The sequence below is a fragment of the Lutra lutra genome, chromosome 4 (genome assembly GCF_902655055.1).
Source record: "Lutra lutra chromosome 4, mLutLut1.2, whole genome shotgun sequence".
Taxonomy (NCBI): domain Eukaryota; kingdom Metazoa; phylum Chordata; class Mammalia; order Carnivora; family Mustelidae; genus Lutra; species Lutra lutra.
The window spans coordinates 8,665,242-8,688,396 of NC_062281.1; the positions used below are offsets into that span (position 1 = coordinate 8,665,242).

General features: G+C 50.9%; 1 protein-coding gene across 1 annotated transcript in view; it reads left to right on the top strand.

Moving 5' to 3' along the window:
• Positions 1-12,153: 12,153 nt before the first annotated feature.
• The window catches only part of ST3GAL1 (ST3 beta-galactoside alpha-2,3-sialyltransferase 1), an 87,560-nt gene continuing 76,558 nt past the window's right edge, over positions 12,154-23,155 (top strand). Inside the window, 1 exon segment of the mRNA XM_047723769.1 lies at positions 12,154-12,766. The gene's annotated coding sequence lies outside the window, so the exon portion shown is untranslated.

A 23,155-nucleotide genomic window follows, 5' to 3' on the forward strand; every position in this document is an offset into this window, starting at 1 on the left:
ATATCTTTTTAAGCTCTCATGTTAAGCACTGGAGACCTAGCAGGAGGAAAGGAAGACAGTCTCTGCCCTCATTGTGCATTGTTTAAAGAGAAATGCAGAAATGGAACTAGTGCTCTCCTCCAACAACAAAATTCCAGCTGGGATTATGCCCTCACAGCCCTTCCTCACAGGAAAGGGAGCATCAGAGAAGGATAACGTGGTCTAGGGGAGACCATGCTTAGTAAACGTTCCAATCACCAGCTCTGGGTCAGGGACAAGGCGGGGTGAGCACAAAGTGATGGGAGCAACATGCACCCTGCCTACAAGACAGTCACATCTGTTGAGTGCAAAAGGGAGATTATGTGTAAGGTGCAAGGGGCACTAGGAAAAGGGATTCAAGAACATTCCGTTGGGGCACCTGGGTGGCTGAGTTGGTTAAGAGACTGCCTTCAGCCCTGGTCATGATCCTGGAGTCCCGGGGATTGAGTTTGAGTTCTGCATTGGACTCCCTGCTCGGCAGGGAGTCTGCTTCTCCCTCTGACCCTCCCCCTTCTCATGCTCTCTCTCTCTCTCATTCTCTCTCTCTCAAATAAATAAATAAAATCTTTAACAAAAAATTAAAAAAAAAAAAAAAGAACACGCCTGGGAAAGCCAGGGGCTGTTTCAGGGATGACAGTACGCCGTCTGAGGCTTGAAGCCCAGCAGTCAGGGCTCGCTGGGCAAGATGGCAAGAAGGCAATACACAAAACTATGGAGGCGTGAGAAAGCACAGAATGGGCAGGATGCAACGGGAGTTTGGTACTTAGGAAATAAACTACAATGAGGAGAGAAGGAGCAGGATTTAGGATGGGGAGGCGGCCAAGGGCAGTCCAGGGAGGTCTTGGTGCCCTGCTGATGTGGTGTCACTTATATCCTGCACATGATGGGGGATCACAGAAGAACACATTGAGTGGGTCAACGGGATGTCCCGGGAGTCCCGAGATGCTGCTGCTGACGGTGTTCTCCTCCTCCTCCTCCTTTTCCTCCCCAACTTCTCCTCCTCCTTTCTCCTTCCTTTTTCAATTAACCCTTCCCAAATATATTATAAAATTATAAGTTTATTCTTTTGTCTTAAAAAGAAGAGATTCTTGGGAATATCACAAATACGTTTGCATATTTGTCCAGACTTTGAGGTCATCACTTAACGCATAAATCTTAGGGCCAGGACTGCAAGTGTAATCGGAGAAAAAAATATCAGAGCACCTATACCAAGGAGCCCCTGACGTGACTGGATCTGGTGGGTCTCAAGTTGTGTCCGTGATCTATGGAGGGGATGTTAAGCTGCTGTGGCAGGTAAAGGAGGTCCAAGAGCTCCCCGTCCCCTGCACTGAGGATATCGTTTTTTTTTTTTTTTTCTACCAGGGTTGTCTCCACCAGAAAATGTTGCTTGCAAGTAACAGAAACAGTCCACAGTGAAAAAGTAAGGAGGGCAAAAGGAATTCAATGGAAAAATGTGGGTTCACTCTACATAAATTAAAGGAAGGCTCAACAACTAACAATAATAATAAACCTATATCAAGCATCTACCATCTGTCTGTCCAAGAGCTTTACGTTTGTTAAGGTACTTAAGCTTTAGAACAATACTAAATAGGAAAGTGGACACTATTTTAATGCTGATTCTATAGCTCAGAAAACTGAGATTCCGAGAGGTTAAGTAATAAACCCAATGTCACACAGGTAGGTAGCCCCTGAGCCACAATGTGAACACACATGAAATCTGGTTTCTGAATCAATGCTTTTGACTGCTAGGCTGAAAAACAGGAAGCAGGAAGGTAATGTTTAGTGCTCTAGGTGGAAAGAAGTAAGGAACGGTGTCTTCAGGGAAGTGGCATGCATGAGAAGCTTAGTGTGCGACGCCTGCCACCTGTAACTGAGGAAGGCGACGGTCTCGTGGCTGGAAGTCTCTTAGAACTACTTGGAATGGGGGAGGGGCATTTCTCGGGACACAGGCGACAGGGGGTCCCACAGAAGACTTAGTGTGAAGCGATCAACAAACAAAAAAGAGTTCCGCTACAAAAAGAAAAAAAAAAAGGAACCTGTCCCCAGAGCCTTCTTATTTTGTATATGAATAAATAGAAACAGGAAAAAGTTCAAGTTGGCGTAGTGTTGTTTATTATTATTATATTATTATTGTTACGAGACTTTTGTACATTGAAAAATGTTTTAATATGAAAATCATTCAAAAATCCTTTTTGGGTGTGCCTGGCTGACTCAGTCAGAAGAGTTTGCCGCTCTTGATCTTAAGGTCATGAGTTCCAGCCCTAAATTGGGTAGAAATTACTTAAACAAAAAAACTTTTAAAAATTAATAAAAAATTTTTTTCCTTAGGTCTTTCTTTGAATTCAACCTACAAATCTCTTTCAACATGGACTATATTTTAACAACTACTTTCAAGGAGTCTCTTGTTCAGTGTTGGAAGAACCCTAACTAACATCAAAGGACTGGCCCAGGTAAGAGCTCCATTCCTTAAATCCCCTCCACTGTTTAAACCGATGTGACAAAAGCCTGCCTAAGGACTGAAAACATCTAATGAAGTTATCATTCAACTTATAACTAAGTTTGAAGACTCTCCAATTCTTCTAAACAATCAAACATGGTAAACTTTCTAATTTTTTAAAAACTTTTCAATGGAAATTTACAAGTCTAAATTACACCACTGTTCAGTTACATTTTAAAATGGCATTATCAGGCTAAATGGACTCCAATGTATCAAAACACTTTCTTTTTCTTTTTATTATATCACAGACTTCAAATACCAAACATATGCTCATTTCCCCACAGACATTACTTCTGGGATTTCCTTTCTCTTCACTCTGTATAATATGTTCCAAACCTTTGCCAGGGTGGAAAACGGTCAGCACTAGCAGAATAAACAAGTTGTTTCAACATCACAAGGAGGGCCGACCTAAACTTACGAACTTATCGATCAGATTTCTGGCCAGAACACAGGGTCTGAGGGACAAGGACATTTTTTTTTTTTTTTTGTCATGACAGTTGGCACCTTCAGGCTTTTTCTAGTTACTATAGCAACAAGCTATTCCAAGTCTACACTGTGCACCTGGGATTCGCTTCTGCGCTCTTGCCCCTGCATCTGGATTGAGTGCTCTAACCCCTTCTAACCTTGCTTCAGGGACTGCTAATTGTCCCCAGCCATCCATTTCCCACAGCATGCATTCCCAGGATAAGGACTACATTTCCCAGTGACCCTTGCAGGTAGGCAGCTCAGAGTGGCCTGGGGAATGAGTTCCTAAGTGGAAGTGCTGTGGGCTATCTGTAGGAAAATGTCCTTAAAGGTGAAGGGCCTGTTCTTATCTCTTTCTGAATGACTGGAATACAGATTTGATCTCCAGAGCTGGAGCAGCCAACCTGGACTAGGAAGTCCTTTGGGGCTGGGTGGTGTGCCCTACTGTGGAACCAGATGGATGGAACCTAGGTCTCTGACACTGTAGAATGTCAGGTAAACCTTGTGTCCCAGGACTTAGAAAAAGGAAAGATTAACTTCTACCTGATTAAGTCACTGTGATGTGGTGTCTTCTGCCATGGAACCCAATCCTAACCGCTAAAGACACTCCTGCCTGGTTTGCATAGGTGAAATTCCAAATTCTTCCCCAGACAACAGCATTCTTCGCCAGCCAGCTGATTTACCACCTGATGGAATCCCACCTTCTCCTGTGTCTGGTTATAGACTACAGTCCTAAGGCACCCCAATGCCTTACAGGATTTTACCAAACTGACACCCCAAATCCAGAGCAGATGTCACATCTCTTAAAACTGAGGCCATAGTTCCCAACACAACATCAAGGTCGATTCAGCTGCCTCCAGAATCATTACATGCGGATCATTAAATGCAAGAAACTAACATTAATTTATATTTGATGAGTTTGCAGTTCGACATATACAACCAAACACCAAAATATCCAGTACATCAATACACGTGAAAATAGCGATAGTTAGCTCTCTGTGCACTTACTATGTGCGTGGCTGTCTAAAAACCACCTTATTTAAGTTTTCCAACAGCCTAGGGGGTGAAGTCTGTCATTACTCTCATTTTAGACAAAAGGAAGCTGCAGCCCCATGTTTCACCCAAGCTCAGATGTGCAGCTGCTCTCCACAAACCTGTAAGTGTTAGAGGGACCCCCACCTGGGTGCAGTCTCCCTATGGTTTTAATGATCAAGAGAGAAGAGAACGAAAAGATGCTTGCTGGTTTAGTCTTAAGGCAAGTTCGCCTATTCGACTCCAGAAAAATACAAAGAAATTATTCCAGGGCTTCTTTGCAATTTCTCAACAGTGTATAAGGCTATCTTCGTTATTCTTTTTAAATATGGAAACCCCACTATCTCAAATTTGGATACAGGCTTGGTTTTTACTGAGCAAAAGTAACTTGCTCTCCTTGGTGGGGGGAGGGGAGGATGTGCAGGCAAATTCAAAATTGTAAGGCCAGCTCCAGGGGCATGTAATTTAGAAAAGAGGGAATTATAAGGCTTTCTTCCCCCAGAGATGCCGTTGGCCTGGCAAAGCCTTTGTATTTGGCAACTCCCACACTGAGTACTTTTCCATTCTCATCTATAAAACATTTGCAGGAATGTTGACAAGTATAATATGCATAAGAAAGATACTTAAATTAATAATGGCCATCATTTATTGAATGAATGCTTACTAAGTATCTGACACTGAACTAGTAATTTTTATATATAATCTTTCTCCTTAAAACGACTCTGGAGGCAGGTACCATCTGCCCATTCTGCAGACAAAAACTAGAAGGCTCAGAAAGTGCAAATCATCTGTCCGGCTGGAGCCCCTGTCCTACTCTCCCTGTTTTGCTGTTTCCTCCTGCAAGCACACAGAGCTTCCTTTCAGTTTCGCTGTCACTTATTTCCTTCAATTTCCCAGGTAAAGGTGCTGGTTCTTAAATATCAGAAAACCATGATATAGACCATTTTCAATCCCTAAAGAGCCCGCAATTTCTTTTCAAGAATGAAAGTGTTAACCTTGGGGTCCTTGACATATTTCAAACACAGAAATTGCATTCTGCTTGTTTCGACTTTACTCAGAAATAAATTCTTTGAAAAACATCATGGAACAAAAGGTTTCTGGTTACGAGGACACTTAATATTATCTAAGCCAGTAGCTTCCATCCTGACAACAGTTTGGCCAAATGGCATCCCAAGTGGAAGGGCACGCAGAATTTAAGTCATCTTTGTCGGCTCCCTCTTTTAGCCTGTCTGGCGCTTCTCTTTGGAAATAACTACTGTAATGAAAATTAATCATGGATACTATAATATTTCCAGTATCCAGCCAGTCAATAAATATTTGCTAAATGGATTAATGGAGGTGGATACCCAGCGTGCAATCCCCTTGGGTCCTACAGAGCATGAATTGAAAACATTGCTCAAACTCAACCTCCTAATGGTACAGATAAGAAAGTCATCAGAAAAGGGCAAGTGTCCAAAGTCAGATGGTTACAAAGAAGAAGAGCCGACACTTGGGGCCAGAACATCTTATCAAAAACGCTTGGTCCGCAGCCCTGTTGGGATGTCGCCGGTTAAGTGCTGTCCACCCAGCCCCTGTGGCCATTACTACAAAAGGGATTTGTTTAAAAAGTCAGAGTCCTGGACCCACCCGCAGGTCTAGTGAGTTTCAAATCACCATGAGTGGGACGCAGGACTCTTTGTTTAGAATAAGCCTCCCGGAGGCATCCTTGTGCACGCTGAAGTTTGAGAAGTAGACTCGAAGGACTCCTTTTCTGGCTCCAGGAAGTTAACTGGAGACTCCCTTAGCTGTGATCCTTCCCCTGCTTGGGGTCAGAAGGAAGGGCCACTGACCTGGGGGGGCTATCTATAAAGTTATGTTCTGGAATGAATTATTTATTCCATAACCATTTACTGACAACCACCCCGTCCTCAGGCCTCCGACCTTGTCCCTCTTCCTTTTCCTCAACGTCCCCAGGTGATCTCCTATTCATACCTGGTTTCCATCACCACCTGTTGCTTGTGAATCTAACAGCCTCAGCCATTCCAGTTAACCTCAGCTTCCCAGAAACGTGGGACAGAGATTAGCCCACCCTGTGGGGTTCCATCCAAACTGCTGACCCCTCCCAACCCTAAGATCAAATGCAATATTTCTACCGTTTCATGCCTCTGGTTTGGGGGACGATTTTTGCAGGATAGGTAAGCAGAACAAACCGCAAAGGAAAGTCCCACAAACACGGAAATGTGACAGGTGGAAAAAGTACTCCTTTCTCCTCCCTGAGGTGCCATGTTTTGGAGATGGCTGCCATCCACCATCCACAAATCTCACTATGGTACTTTCAAGAAATAGGGCCAGGATTGCTGTGTTTTCCTTTCACAGACCGAGGGATCTGAGGGAAGAAGATGTTGCAGGCACTGAATCAGTTCCTCAGCATTGCCTTCAGGGACCAGAGATTTTTCTAGCTTTTAGCCCTATCACATGCATGCTGGTCTTGCCATGAAAGATGGCTGTCATCTCCCCAGATGTCCTGTGCCCCTCCGTGTGTGTGTGTTAACTATGTAACTCTGTTGCAAGAAAGAAGTAGGGGATGGATGTTGGGAGAGTGTACCTGTCCCTGCCAGATTTGTTGCCAATGCAGAGATGGAAGTGTCCCTCTCTTCTCGTGGCCCCTGACCTGTGGTGGGCGTGTTCTGTTTGTTTTCTCTCCTCTGAAACTCCTCTGAAACTTTTGCACCTTCTCAGGTCAGAGGCCGGACACCTGGATTATTGGAACTTTGCCTCCAGTCTGGACAAGGCTGCCCGAGTGGTCTGGCGGCATGCTGACATCACTGTGTCCCCAGCGCCTCTTTCCAAACGTGAAGTCTCCGAGATGCCAATGGCTCTCCGGATAAAGCCCAGACCGCCCCGCCTGGTTTGCAAGGCTGTGGGTGACTGGAGGAGCTTATGCGTTCCGCATAGCGCATACGCCCTAGTTCACCTGGAGATCTCAGGACACCTGTCCCCAGGAGCTACCCCCGGGGTAGAGGAGGTCATCCAGGGGATGTGACCGCCAGCTGAAAAGAGAGCTGGCCCAGGACAGGTGGAGGATCTCCATCCCCTCCCTTGTCCTCGGAATGTACACCCCGCCTCAACCACACCCTGTTCCCATAATGGGAGCTCTTTTCCAGGGCCCAGCCTTCAGAGGGCCAGGTGTTGCTGAGAACATCCGGACAGTGTCTATCACTGAACCTCATTAAAACCTCTCTATAAACTTCTAAGATTCTAGAAGGTAGGTTCAGAGGTCTACTCATCTCGAGGCCCCCAAGATAAGATTTACAAGTAAATTCTCTTGCTTATTAAACCTGACACTCACCAGTCTCTTTCTTTCATCTCTCCCTGGCTTCTGTGCATGGGGCCAGTTTCAGATTTCACCCCATATGCTCCCGATCTTGTGAACCAACACCCTGTAAGTGTGCCCACCTGTTAACCTATCACAGCGCAGCCCGAATGCGTTGGAATTCCCTGCAACTCTGGTCCCCTGCCAGATCCTGGAGGATCTGGGTTGGCTCCTGGAGGCTGGGGACTATGTTGTGTCCACCTCCACGTCCCCAACACTTAGCGCAGTGTCTGGTGGATTATGGTGGATCCGAAGTGTCTAATGACTGCTGTCCTCACCACAGAAGACACACACACACACACACACACACACACACACACACACACACACACGTGCAGCCATGTGAAGAGGGAGCCAGATACCAAAGAGATAATCTACAAGCCAAAGAAAGCCAAGGACTGCCGGGAGCCACCAGAAGCTGGGAGAGAGGCACGGATTCTCTCTCAGAGATTTCTCTCTATCTGAGCTCCTAGAAAGAGCCAAGTCTGGAGGCACCTTGATTTCAGACATCTGGCCTCCTGAACTGTGAGCAAACCCATTTCTGCTGTTTTGGGTCCCCCAGTTTGTAGTAATTTGTTATCGCAGTGCTAGGAAATGATCACATCCAAGAAGACTGAACCCAGGGACAAACATGTTTAGGAGCCAGGATCCTCTATGGGTCCCATAGTCCAGAACAAAGAGGCTCAGCTGATATAGTGAGGACGGCTAGGAAGCAGAGACACCAGGCCTTGCATGAGACCCCTAGATCTTTATATACTGCAGGGGCTGGGGAGCCCCATGATGGCTGTTAGTGAAATCTTTAGGGGCCCAGCAAGATGGAGATCCATGTTGATTTCAAGGACATAACAAATGTCATTTAACCAGAACTCCTGGACTGAATCATGTCTGCTACACAGGACTCAAAAAGAGAAATACTGGGAGGAAACGAATGAGAAACCTACACTGGGACCACATCAAGGAGGACCTTCACTGCTAGGCTCAGAAGTTGGATTTGCATCCTCAGCCAATAAGGAGCCATTGAAGTTTTAAGGATTTTGAGCTTGGGAATGCCTTGTGGCTTCAGGAAAAATGAATCTGGCTGTATTCAGATCCTTTGTATCAGTTATCAAGCACCTGGCAGCAAGTAACAGGACCGTGACCCAAAGTGGCTTAAACAAAAGAACTGTACTGACTCATACAACAGAAAGTCTAGAAGTATGCTTCAGGTATGGTGTGATCAGGGCTCTGGATCTACTAAGCTTTGATTGGCTCCCCTCATCAGCACAAGATGTCTTCCAGAGGAACTGAGTTACTGAATTAAAAATACTTTCATGTTCATGTACAGTTGGAAGTAAAGAGAAGATTCCCAGGATTCAAGAGGACTCCTTTCCTAGAAGACACAGTATATTTCTCTCTTTATCTTGTTGATCCAAACAGGGATTAAATCTAGGTCTTCCTGAGCTGAATTCTGGCACAGAGGAGAGGGTGTTCATGATTGGACAAGATTAATCAGCTGCTTTAGCATGGATGCGGGGTATAATATACGTTAGTGTAGAGTGTGATTGTGTGTCTGTTCTGCTGGCTCAAATGCCTCCAAGATTCCCAGGGGTAGAAGGGCCCTGCGTCCTGCATTCCCTGTGATATAAAATGTACAGCTCTCCTTCCACATGCTTATTCTTGAGATGGGCACATGCTGCCTGCGCAGCTTGTTCATGGTTGGGATTGTTGATGACCCAGGACCCAGTGAGCCCTGCCAATCAGACCCCTCTCCTGGAAAAACTAAAACCCAAAATAAATGAACAGTGGGAAGTGAAACTGGAAGGAGTGTTCTGACAGTCATCAGGACTTAGAAGGGCTGCGGCTGCAACCACCAGAAAAATGGTAGGGCAGACCCCAGGGCTTAACATAGAATGACTGTGGGCAGGGAGAGAACAGAGCAGAGAGAGGGCGAGAGGAAGGGGAGAAAGATGAGGGAGAGAAGGTGAGCTACAGAGCCAGAGCTAGAGTGAGAAAGACTGGCTGTCTTTCTCCTTCCAGCTTCCCTCAGTACATCCCTCTGTTACCCCTTTTATCTAAGGAAAGAGGGGCCCCCAAAACCATGGTAAGGAAAACACTGCTCCAAACAAGCCACCAAGTACACAGCAGCTCTGAACTTAACCGCTGACGAACCAGGCGGCCCCTTTCTGCCTAATCACCCAGATGGCATCAGGGCCCATTAGGATCCTTCCATCTGATGCGTGAAGAAAGGGGGTGGGGGGAGGACGAGATCAATTTCTTTCGCCATTATTACTGAGAGATTTGCAGTTGCTCAGAGTATGTAGGGGAGGGTGTGTGTGTGTGTGTGAGCATTAAATCAATGTCGGGGCTCCCTGGGGGCACTCACTGTGCAGACACTCCCAGCAATGACTACGACGGCTGTTCTTGGGCAGGGCATGTCGGGAGACACACTCAGGGTGACAACGGGGAATGCTGTGACACACAGTCCCGGATGTGGGCTCCCGGAAAGGTCCAGAGGCCTTGGAGGTGCTGTCCCCGTGGCCTATCACAACCCTAGAGTAAACAGGAGGGTGGGGGAGCCTTCTCTCCTACTTCCCAAGAACTATATTACAACAGAAAGGATGTGGGCCAGAAAAAAAGCCTTGCCAGCTTACCCCATCAGAGCCTGGGATGCTCATCTTTACAGATACGGTGATGATTTATGCATGCTTCACCGCAGAGTCATTTAATTAGGAATTCCCATGTCACTGTGGAGTCACCTAGGGGAACTGCCAAGAACCTGGGGCTGAAATTAAGTGCTGATTTTGGTTCTTGGCTGCAAGTGGAAAAAACAGCTGGTTGATCGGGGCCACTTACTTGCCCAATCTGGTCTTTTCTCCAGACTCTGCTAGGATATGATGGTACAGTCCTAACTACTAAGTAGTTAATTTCCTAGTGGTGAATTTCTCCCTCTCTCCTTCCCCTCTTTTTCAATCTGCTCCTTTCTACTTCTTTCTGCTGTGAAGAGCTCCTGTTTCCTTCCCCAAGGCCAAGAGCTCTCCTGGACCAACCTTTACCCATTCCCTGGGGCAGGCCACCTCCCTGCCCAGGGGTGGAGGCCCAGGCAGGAGGCCCACCATCGAAACAGCTAACGTTCACTCGGTACTTATTATATGACTGGCATAGTTTTAAGGTTCAACATGTATAGATTCACTTGATTATTACAATAATCTTATGGGCTAGACAATTATTAGGCCCGTTTTCACAGAAGAGGAAACTGGGGCACAGGGCTACCTTATCTAGTCTATGATCACACATCCGACGAAGGCAAGGCAGGATCAGAGGCAGAAAGTCCCATCCAGCTGGCCCTAGCCTGAAGCACACACTACAGCGTCCCTCTGAAGAACGATGGGCTAGAGAGCTATCCCCCTTCCACCGCAAAAGACTGACCTCTCCAAGGTAAGCAATGGAAGCTGGAAGAATTAAGTGTCCCTGAGACCACACTGTGCCTCTTTCCTCTTAGCACTGCTCAAAAAAAGTTGTAAAAGAGGTACAATTCCTGTGAGGGGATAAAAGCTGTACAGCCGCATTTTTTTAATGCCTCTTAAACCTTGTGTCCAGCATTTAAACTCTAAGCCTGGCATTCTGCCATTGAGCAAGATGTCTCCAATGCCCCCACTTCCCTCTAAGGGAGAAAGGGCAAACCTGAGCCAGAAAAGGGGTCCAGTCTCAGGAACCCCAGCCCCAGGCCTCCCCGGGTCCGGCCCCTGCCTGCAGTCCCGCTACCAGGCGTTCGCCCTCCTCTGGACCGCGGCGGTGCAGCCTCCGCATCTAGGAGGAAAAACCCGCGGCGGGCAGGCGAGCCAGGGCGGGGGCCGCTCTGCGGCTCGGAACGGGGCCAGGGCTCTGCCCTTACCCGGGCCCCAGCCCCGCCGCGCTCCTCCCCTCCCCGAATCCCACCTCGAGTCCCGCGCCCTTAGAGGAAGTCGGCGGCTTTGCCCGGTCGCCAGCGGGGATCGGCCTCTTCTTGCTACGGTGCGCGCCCATCTCGGGCTCTTCGGGGGCACCGCCACGTCCTCTCGGTGGGCGCCCGTCGCCTCCTCCCCGGGGCTGACCCCACAGGTCCCCCGGCGGTTCTTCCCTCGTCTCGCCAGCCTGTGGGCGGCGGCCTCGCCGCGGAGAGTGGCAGAGCTGTCCCTGCAGAGCCCTCTCTGGGCGGCGATCCTGTCCCCGCGCCGCCTCCGGCGTCTCCCCAGCCTGGCCTCCGCTAGCCGGCTGCGGTCCACGTGGCTCCGGAGCTCGCTGGAAGCCCAGAGCGAGCGGAAAGCCAAGCCGAGAGCGGGCGGAGGGGGCGCGGGGGGAGCGGGGGCCCGAGGGGCGGGCGCTGGGCGGAGGAAGGGGAGGGCCGCGCGCCGCCGAGGCGCCCGCCCCCCTCCGGCGCGCCCGGCTCCCGGCCCCGGCGGGCCAGGGAAGCGGCCCCTCCCCGGCCGCCCGCCCGCCCCTCCCGTTACACCCGGGGGAAGGTGTTCCCGAGACCGCTCCCATCCTCACCCCGCCTCCCCGCTTCCCCGGCTCCAGCCTCTGCCGGCGGAGCTCCACTATGCCAGACAGTTTCGACACTTTGCAAAGACAAAGACCAGAGGGAGGAGGAAGAGGAGGACGAGGAGGGAGAGGAGGACCGAGCGCTGTGAGCTGGAAGTGGGGGCGGGTGTTCGGGCCACCCCCCCTTATTCTCCTCGGAGCCCCTCATCCCCAAAGCCGCGGAAACTCCAGCGTGTCTCCAGCTGCGGTGAGTGAGCGCGCCGAGCCCAACGCTGTCGGAGTGCGCGGGGGGCTGCGTCCGCCGGAGTTGGGGCTCGGGCAGTTTCGAGTGTGTTCTCCGAGTGGAGGGGTGATTGCCCGGAGCCGGGAACAGAAGTGGTCGGGAGGGGTCTAGGAGGGTATGACAGTGCAAGTGGGACTGAAGACCCCCGGCGCCTGGAGGGAGACAGACGTAGGGAGACCCCTTCCCCAGCCACGGCGTCACTGGGGTCTTTGGGAGAGGGAGGAGGTGCAGGAGGAGACTGGGGCTCTGGGATCTTCAGCCGTTATTAGAAGAGCTGCTGGGACCTCAGCGGGGAGCCTGCTCCGGGTCCGGGGCAGCGGTCCCCGGGGTGGCCCTAGTGACACTGCACCGGCGCCAGGCTGGAATCTCCCGGGTCGGGGCCGCCAGAGGGCGAAGCGGCCAGCGGGGCCGCGGCTGGGATAGGTCCCTTCTGGGCGGCTCGCTCCGGCGCCTCGGAGTGGGAGCGAGGGGCGCGGGGGCGCGAGGAGGCTGCGGGTGATCCCGTCCAGCGGCGGCGGGACGGTGTTGCGATCGAGCCTCCAAATCCGCTGCGAGCAGGAGCACATCCGGGAGGTGGCCATCGCCCCCGGGGACGCCGCCGGCCCACGTTGCTCCGGAGACGGTGAAGTTGGCGCGGTAGCTGGACGTGGCGCGCTGGGCAGGGAGGGGTTGGGTGGGCGCAGGGCAGCGGGGCGGGGGTGGTGCTGGTGGCACCTCGAAACTCTTGAGTCCGCCCCAACCCCGTTAGGCGCCGCAGCTGCAGCGAATAGTCTGACAAAAGTTAGCAACTTGTCTGCGTTTCTCGGGTGTGTGGCCCGCGTGGGGCAGGGGCCGCTCTTTGCCAAAGCGCGGGGGCGGGCGGCCGCTACTCTGGGGCAGAGCGCCCGGATGGGGCCACCGCTAGATTCGGAATTGGGACCGTGGCGCAACTTTGAGCTCCTCCTTTTGCCCAGCGTGAGTGTGTTTGAGCGTGACCTTGCGGGAGGAAGTGCGGCTGAACTTGAGATGGGGGTTGAGACTGCGCCCGGTCTGCCTTCTCCTTGCCCCGAGGCCCGGTCTCTGGGGAAGGGCGTCTGCAGAGTCTGGGTTCTGCGCGGCGGCGGGGGCCGGGAGTCGCTCCAGCCGGCCGCCCGAAGGTCCTGGCCAGCGCCGGCCACTCGCGGGGCTTGCTGGGGGCGCTTGGAGGGTGGACACGTGCGCGCCCAGAAGTGAGCGGGTGGTGGGGGCTGGGCGGGTCACTGCGTCTCGCGGGCTCTGCGTGTCCCGCAGCCGGAGACAGCCCCGTCTCTGAGGGCAGTGACCCCCTTGCCGCGGGGCCGCCTCAGGCATCCACTTGGCTTTCACGTGCCCACCTCTGGGGACTCCTCGCCGGGCCCGCAGATTTGGGCTGAGATGGTCCCCCAGGGAGACAGCGAGCGCCCACCCCTGCTCTGAGGCCGAGTGTGTGTGTTGGGGCGGGGAGGGGGGAGTGCGGGGAGAACGAGATTAGCAGGGAATTAGGCTGTCCAGGAGTCGTCGCCGCCGTGCCTGACACACAGTAGGGAAAGGCTGTTGGCAAAGGCCTGTGGATGAAATGCGCTGGCAGGGGCCGGACGGCCTCTTCTCTCCTTGTCCTCCCTATTTCCTCTACGGAATTCATGTTCATCCACCTAATCCAGCCCTTCAGGTTTTAGACGTGCCTTGAGCACCTACTACGTGCCAGGTTCAAAGCTGGGCTTTCTTAGAAGCTGAGGGCGGAGTCGCCTGGTGGTCTTGCCCCCGGGAGCGGCGTTAGGGCGCCCGGGACTTTCGCAAAAGACAAGGTGCACTGCCCCCTGCCGGCTGTTTTGGAAACTGCCGCTTGGCTCGGAGGTGGGGAGGGGGCCTCAGAGGCAGGGTGTCTGGGCTCCCTCAAGATCCCTTCCTGCACCTTCCCCTCCTGCCCCAGACACCACGGCGGGGCCATGTTCTGAAATCCCGTGGTGGGCTAAAAATACCCACCAGAGTTCACCATTCCAGCCTCCCCCGCCCTTACCCAGATCTCAGTCTCTCACCATCTCCCTCTCTGATGTTCCCGCAGCAGACTCCAACTCTCTGAATCTCAGTTTCTGTGTCTGTAAAACGGGGTCCTTATTGTTACCTTCCAGATGTGTGGCACACAGTGTTACATATAATTGTGTGAATGTGTGTGCACGTAAGGATATGCATGTTTACACATTCACACTCCACGTGCATGTCCGCGTGACCTTTGACTTCAAACCTGGGAAAGGGAATCTCATCTTACAAAGAATTTGTTTTTGCTGAATAAATAAATAACAGAATGAGTAGGGGGCTCCCTCCTCTGTCTTTGGACAACCCCACGAGCCTGGAAATGTGCCGCCTCTGCCTTCTCCTAGTCCCACATTTGCCATCCAGGCTTTACCCCTGGGACAGGGCGAGGGCTGGGACAGAAGCAGGCTCTTCCCCTCACCTTACTGGGTTGGCAGGCCGCAGGGTGCCTCTTGAATGCTGCGCTGAGAATGGAAACAGGAAGTGTTGCCAGCAGTGAGGGCCAAGGGCTCTCTCGGGGCGTGGATTCTGTTGCTCCAGGCTCTGCCTCAGCAGTGGAGGCTGACTTCTGACCAGCCTTCTTGCTGACCTCAGGGCTGGGTTCCCACTTGGAGGCACAGACTGGCCGTTCCCCCAGCTGGGTTTACCAGCACTCTGCTGAAGTTGGGGACCTCCACAGAATTGGTTATCTGGAGCCTTTGGTCCCCGAGGTATGGCGGGGTGGATCCATCTGTGGGTCTGGCCTTGAGGGATCCTTTTGAGTCCTGGAGCTGCAGGGGTCTGTGTGGCTTTGTGCCAGGTGGGTCTCTGTGGCCCTCTGCACCAAGCAGCCCCCCAGGCTCGGATATCTTCTGGAAACAAACTCTCAGCAGCCCTCCCTCCCCAACCCCCAAGAAAGGGCTTCTTTGAATGACCCAGTCAGTTCACCTTGCTTGAGTCCCTTACTTTGTGGTAGGCTGCTGACTCAGAGGAGCTATATTTGGACAGGGCTTTTTGTCTTACGGGAGCTAAACCCTAACCCTCTCCCCAGGCTCCCTCCCACACCATGTAAAGCAACCAAAGTAAAAAAAAAAAAAAAGAAGAAGAAGAAGAAGAAGAAAAGAAAAGAAAGAAAAGAAAAAAATCTACCAGTCATCTCCTTATCCTGCTTCCCAGTAAATCCTATATGCACCAAGGACGGACACCACTGGCCACTAAGAGTAGCTGCTTGGCCCAGTAACAGAAAATTCTGGAATAAGTTTCACAGGCACTTTGTTCAGTTGTGGCGCATGTGTGGAAACTTCATATCCCCCTTGCAGACCCAAGGATCTGAGAGCTCCCTCCTCTAATTTGGGCACACAAGGCCAGCCTTGGGCCCCAGAGGAAGCCCGCTCTAGTCCCCTAGGTCCAGCACTCAATTGCTTTGTAACTTGGCACCCACACTGTTCCAGGCTCTGGTCTCAGTTTCACTCTCTGCAAAATGAGAGGCTTGCAGTTCTGCTGACATGGCATTGGGGCCGTTAAAGCCTTTCTTCATGAAGACAGCCTGCACCCTGCTTTCTTTTGCTTCAGCTCCATCCTCAGAACCTTCCAGACATTCCTGGTGTCACAGAAACAGAGCCATCCGTACGGGGCCTCCTCCCTTCCCTTACAGAGAGTGCTCCAGACTCCAGAGCCCACGCCCAATCAGTGAAGTCATTCACCAGCAATTCTTAGCACTGGACATTGAGCTGACCCAGAAGTTTCAGACTCTGGGTTCTGAACATCGGCAGAGCTGAGGTGACATTTGTGGAGACTCCCAGTGATGCGTGTGGCCAAGAGGAGCTTTGGTGCCCTCACTAGGACCAATTTTGTTCCCACTCTAGGAGCTGAAAATTTTCATAGAAATCATTTCATTCAATCTTTCATATTAATGAAAACAATACTGAGACCCAGAGGGAAAATCATGGGACACTGGGTGACAGAGCTGACCTGGAACGCTCCCTGGTCTCCTAAGCTCCCAACTAGGTGAGCCCTCTCTGTTTCCCCTTCCCCACACCCATATTCTTTTCTGCAGGTTTACGTCTCAGTTTCCTCATTGGAAACCAGCATTCCTTGGGAGGCCTGGGGTTTTATTGTTTCTTGGGTCTTGTTATTGGTTTCTTTGTTTTGATTTCAGTTGAACCAATATTTATTAGGTATTTCTTATGTTCTGGTCATCGTGCAAGATGCTGAAAATACAGGGTTGAAAGAACATGTGATCCCTCCCTCTCCCCTTATGCCCGCCCTGCCTGCCCCCAGACGTCACTGTGTGGTGGGGAGACACCAGGGGCGTGAAGAGTACGTTGCAGTGGTTTGTACAGGGGGGACACGGGCGCGTGCGGTGAGCGGGCTGGGACAGAGAAGAGAACGGATTTCTCTGCCTCATGAGACCCACGGGAGGACTCGCTGAGAAGTTAGAGCCTGAATACCTAGGAGAACCAGACTTTCGAAAGCAAAGGTATTTTCTTCCATGCACTGAAAAGGTATCTAATTAAAGTGGCGTGCGCCCCACGTGCCCCAGAAAAATAAAGTAAAATAAAATAACAGACCAGGCATAGGTCTGTCCATTCTTCATGGTTCTCAGCCAGAGTGCAGGACCTTGAATTGGGATCTTCCCAGGGTCATGGGCATCGCAAGTGATAGCACGTACGATAGAGACTACCTGCTTTGCTTTAAGAAAAATAAGATTCGGTGATTTATCTCTAATCCTTGTCCTTATGCTTGATCTCAGATTTAAATGGCTGTCTCGGGAGATGGGGTTAAAGGCATGGCAGGCAGCATGTGCGGGGACAGTGCCCAAGTTTTCAGGCACAGGACCGCATCTAACTGTGTGAGCTCAGCAAGCCTTGCGCCTCCGGGGCTGGGGCTGAAGTGCTGGTGGGTTATTTTCTCTGGATGCTCAGTGAGGATCAAAGATCCTGCTCTGGAGCCTGCCCCTGGAGGGGCCTCCTCATAGCCCAGCTAAGAACCTGTGCAGGAGGGTTAGCATGGAAAGTGCTCAATGCTCAAGGCACGGTATCCAAACAGAGCATGTGAGAAATAGAGAAGTTGACAGAAGATGGAACGTTCTAGAAAGCTGGTGGAAGAGCACTCGACGTACGAGGCTGGTGTTAATGTTAAATGGTTGTTAATAACCCCCACTGGAAAGAGCCTAATGACGGGATTAGAGTACAGCTTGCTTTTCTCATTGCTGAGGATTGATAAACAAACTCAAAGTTTCTTTATCTCTAGGATATAACACAAGGAATTACTAGGAACAGAGATATCTGGGGTCCAAGGGGAATACACAGGTGAGGGTGCTGCATGCCCCGGGCCTGAGTAACAGGTGTGATCTGTGCCCAAGTTGGAGGCACTAGGAAGGAACTATCTATCATGGTTTACACTGGAAAGAGTGTTAGATAAGACGCTGGGGTCAGGATACTTCCTTCTGAGTCAAGTGGATCCAGGCAGGGCAACCACTGGCCTAGGACTCAGAACTCCTGGCTGCTGGTCCTGTCCCATTCCACCTGCTCCTGGCCGAGGACCTTGGGTGCGTCCCTGAAGTCCCTGAACTTCTCCAGAATCTCCCATTTCCTCAGTTGGTAGATGGCACTGTACAATTCCCACCCTGCCTGGGGGGGCTTGGGAGGGGCCCATAGGATGAGGCCATGAACCTGCCTCATTGGTAATAAATTCAGGAGCTTCTAATTTTTATTAAGCATTTAGGGTATGTCCAGAACAGGGGCAAGTATTTTAAACATCGACTCATTCCAGATTCCGGGAGGAAACAAATGGAGCAGAGATTTTAATAAAGGGAATGTCTCCAGAGCAGCAAGGATTGTAGCAGGACCTGAGCAGCTTCCCACCCCCAACCACCAAAGCCCCCATGAGGCAGATGGAGGGATGGGTGAGGGGAACCTAGAGTGTGGCAATCAGAGCTCATCAAAGTCTCGGAGGAAAGCCTCTGTCCTCAGCCTGGGGGGAACAGCCAGAAGGATAGACTGCCCCCTTGCTGTGTCCTGCCTGCTTTTCACAATCCTCCATCACCAAGAGCTGCGCCTACTCACCCAGCTGCCCGAAGCCAGGGACTTCCTTTGTTGGAGTCTCGCAGCAACTGGACAGGTCTGCACTCACCTTGCACTCACCTGTCATCTCCTTTGATCCTTCAGCAGCCAGGGGCCTGGGTGGTCCCAGGATCCTGGAAGAACAGAGCCGGAGGTGGGAAGGGAGCTCCCTTGCTGAGGGCCATACCACTGGTTGGAGCCTAAGTTTGAACCCTTGTGCTCTGTTCCCCTAGTACGATGCAAGAATGAAGAGGAAGATGTTATTGCTAAGACCTTTATGTTTTCAGCGCACTGGGGTGGCCCCGTCGGTTCCGCTTCTGCCTTTGGCTCAGGTCCTGCTCCTGGATCCTGGAATCATCAGGCTCCCTGCTCAGCGGGGAGTCTCTTTCTCCCTCTGCCTCTGCCCCTCCCCCTGTTAGTGCTTCCTCCACCCCAAATGAATAAAAAAATCTTAAAAAATAAGAAAAAAGACCTTTACGTTTTAGGAAACATCTTTGAGAAGCAGAATAGCTTTAGTATTAAGGTTTTGTGGTCTGAGTCTTATCACTTACTGCTCAGTGATCACATCACCTACCTTTCCTGTCTCTCAGTTTCCTCTTTTGTCATGGGGACGATACTCTGTACAGTTGATGTGAAAAATGAACGAGTCACTCGATAGACGTTAGCTTTTTTTCCCGAGAGGACCAAGGGTTTGACTTGGGGTGTGGAGGCTGGCTGTACTCCCTCTTGTCCTTCTGGCCTATTCTGTAATCAGATAGTACTGTTGGAATATTTTGATCTTAAAAGTTTTTTCCTTCCAAAGACACCTGGGGATGCTTGAACCATTTCTTCTGACTCTGTGTGTGTGTGTGTGTGTGTGTGTGTGTGTGTACATGTGTGTATGTGTGTACTTTTTCTTTGTCCTCTAAAATATGTAAAAGTTATCTAACCAGGTCTGATTCTGGAGCCCTTAAAAGAATATACAATACAAGTTAAAAATCTCAGTAATCCAGAGAAGTCGAGAAGGAAAGAACATACATTCCAAATTATTGGTGAAATTTAAAAAGGGGTTTGAGACCACTTTTGGTAGGTCCCCATGTGTGTCTGCAAAGAAAATCCTTTCTTTGAATTTCACCAGCTACCTTCAAAAGCTTCAAACCCAAATAGATATCATTGTGATAGATTATGCTACATTAAAAGAAAATCCATTTGAGTCCACATTGAACTAACAAACTAGAGTGGCTAAAAATTCCCTTCATGAATATTTACTTAGCAGAGGGCTCTTGAGAAAAACTCAACCAAAAAAAAAAAAAAAAAAGAGAGAGAGAGAGAGAGAGAGAGAAAGAACCACAACGAGAGCAAACCCAGCTTCCTCTCTAAATGAGAGGGTGGAATGACTCCAAAATATTGTTTCATGCTCAAAGAGCCTAAAACAACTCCACATGACAGATGAAAATCCATCTAATTGGGCATTTACCTTTTCAGAGATAAAAGGCTCAGTGGAAAGGAAAGAAAAGGAAAGAAGAAAAGAAAGCCTCTTTCCTTGGAAGGTTCAACTGGAGCCCAAAATAAAGCCCATGAGTTGCTTGGCCTGGTGACGAAGGTCTGTGTCCCCCCCTTCCCTTTCTTGAGTGTCATATCCTCAGAGAGCCGCCCACGGTCTGAGAACGGAAACCCCTGAGCTCGGCGTTCACAGCCATCGGCATCTGCAACCCTGGCTCTGCTTGGACTCCAGCTTGTCTAAGTGCTGGGCTAGGATGAGGGTCTTCCCCATGTTGCAGTGGAAGCGACTGGCCCAAGGTCACACGGTCCCTGCACGCAGATTTTCCTTGTGTGTGCCCAAAATTACGTCTCTGCCGAGTGGGAGGGCATAAGCCCACGCTTCCAACACGTCTTCTTCAGCTCACCCCTCCCAGCCCCCACCTTCTCACCTTGAACTGTCCTGACGGTTTACCGTTCCCCTCGAGTAGGTCCGCCTGAACCGGAAAGAAGCCGACTTGGCCGAGAACCAGCTTTGACATTAGGAAGTTGGAGCGCTCCATCCCCAGGGGAGGCCTGCGGGAGGGGCCCAGGGAAGGTTCTGCTGGTGAAGGGGTGCTGGCCCAGGGAGGCAGATCACCCCAGAACCCCCTGGAAGGAGCTGCCAACAAGTAACTCGGACATGGACATTTGGTTAGTCGACTTCCCAACCCTGTAGTTATTTTGTATGTAAATAATCTTGTTAAGGTGAGGAAGTCAGCAAGCAAGCACGCGTAGTCAAAGGCAAGGAATAAAGGCAGAAACAGAATTTAAAAGAGAAAGGGAGAGACACGACTGGCAGATCCTGGGAACCCGGAGTCTTGCTTCTAAGTCTTTTTGCAGGGTGAACTGGTGAACTGACAGGGAGCTGGGAGGTTGTGTGCATTCTGTCCTTGACATGGAGTTCAAAGAATATCCTTTCCGTTGGTGGATTTCCTAGAAAACCCCAAGAGTTGAACTGTGGAGGCTTCATGATGACTGTCGTGGGTTACCTGTGGCCGGGGTCTACTCTCAGCATCTCCACATGGGGCTGGGCCAGGATGCGTGATTTCCATCAGCAGACTTGACATTTCCTTTAATAGGACTTTCCTAGTCTCCATAACAGCCCTATAAAATTGCTGCTCGTACTTTTTCCCTAATCCCATTTTACAGATGCGGAAACTGAGGCTCAGAGAAGTGAAGCCACTTGCCCCAAGTCACATAGCTAGAAAGTTGGCAGAGCCCGAATTCCTAACGGCCAAATCTCCACCCGTGTAATTCCTGAGATCATCGCATACCTCTACATCAGGGAGACTGGGAAGGGTGAGGCAGCTTCCCTAAGGGGTGCGGATGGAGAACACATCACACCGGGTAGATCTGTCCCAGTGCACGGGTGGGGCTCCAAGCCTCTTCCCAGATTCCCCACTTGTGCTGGTCGGATGGGTTTCTTTAGCTAACCCGTGGCTGTCTGGCGGGAGTTTAAATCTGCACGGAGTCCCAGTGTTGCTGGTTACAAGCACTCATCCTCTGGGTTGTTGTCATACATGGAATTCAGAGAGCCTCACGGTGCCTGGGAGCCAGTCGCAGAGCACAGACAGGACTGTGGGCAGGAAGGCTTAGTCTGTTTGTCACCAGGCGTGTAAACCCACCCAGCTCCCAGGGCCTGCTGAGAGTAAAATGATTAGTAAAAGTTGCTCTGGCAACATTGAAAAATTCCCTTTTAATATAAACATCGTCACAATGGAGAGAAATGGAGCTTGTTGTTCTTCTTTGAAAACAGTTTTTTGGGTTTTGTGGGGCTTTTTTTATTTTAGTTTTTTAGTGTTCCAAGATTCATTGTTTATGCACCACACCCAGTGCTCCATGTGGTACGTGCCCTCCTGAATACCCACCTCCAAGCTCACCCCACCCCTCCCCTCCCTCCAAAACCCTCCGTTTGTTTGTTTTCTACCACCTGGTGGACAGTGATGAAAAAAGACGGTTGCTTGGGAAACACAGGCGCTACCACAAACAAGAATGTCCTTGTTGGGGGGGGGGGGGGGCAGTATTCCTGGTCGTTCTTAAAGCAAAAATCTGAAATTTCAAACCTCAGTCTTTTGGCGAAAAAGGAAATTAAACCAAAAGAGGAGTTGAGAAGCCTGTGAGATCATGCACCACTGCCTAAGAGAAATTGCAAATGAAAAACAAGCCTCTCGGAGTTGTTTGAAGAATTGGTGCCAACAGAAGGTCTGCTGTTAGTTTTCCTTCTCTACCTGTGGCCGGGAACAAACCGAGCCGGAGAAAACTGATCTGGGAACTCTAGGATTAGAAAAGTTAAGCCGATGTCTCTCCCAAGCCAAACAAGTTTTGGGTATCAGAGTATGTCTGCCTCCTTGCAGACCTGCCCCTGGGATGAAGTAAAGGAAGTTTCTCTTATTCTCTGAGTGGGGGGCCCTGGTGTCAAAAGCTGTGACCTTGACAGGCGTGGGTGGAGGGAAGGGGTGTGTGAGTAGATTGAATGATAACAAAGTGACAGAGGCGGCGTGTTTGCAGAGCATGAAACAGGAAAGAATCATAGAACCCCAGCGTTTGCAAAGAGGCTTAGCGGTGCCCTTGTTTCAACCTTCCCCTAGTCCAAGATTTCAATTATTCGTTCTCTGACTCACTCATTGATTGGCCCAATAAAAAACACTGGCTCTGCCACTACTTAGCTGTGTGACCTTGAGGCAGCTGCTTTACCTCTCTGTGCCCTGCAGAGCGCCCACCCTAAGGGCGTTCTAAGTCCGTGCTCCCATCACCTTCAACACCATCCAGGTTTAGGGGCCTCTTGCTCCATCTCCCACGAATCGGCTCCTCACTTTCGCTCTCCCATGTGGTGGTTTTTCTGTCCGCTTGATCACTAGATCTGTGCCCCACACAGTGACCCTTTGTCCTCTGGACACCTCTGTGGATGAGGCAGCTCTTCCTTACACAGAGCTTCCAACCCCGGAGGGCTTCCCGGAGAAGGTGGTAGGGTGCAACTTTCGGGATACCTGAATTTAAGGCTGAAAGCGTGGGCTGTGCTGTGATGGGCCCACTGGACCCTAGGGTCAGGTGAGCGCACCTAGGACAAGGCATTGTGGGTCATAGCTGAGCAGACGGCTCAGACAGAGGCCCGGCCTGTGCGGTTCCTCAGCCTGTGAACAGGCAGAGCCAGGGCTGGAAGCCAGCCCGCAGTTTTTCAATCTGCCAAGTCCTGCCTCCCCGCTGGGTTTCCTCCCAGCTTGGGAAGCTCAGGATGTCCTAGAGAGCGAGACGCCCGCGCCCTCCGCAGGCCGGCAGCCAGGGACCCCAGGGGCTGGGTCTCCCACAGACCCCCTGCACTGGGCTGCTGGTGGGCTCTTACAGCCCCATGTCCCAGACCACCCGTGCCCACGGGCTCCTGCAGACCTCCCTCCAAGCAAGTCTGTGCTGGGTTTTGTGAATTCTGGCTGCTGTCTGCCCTT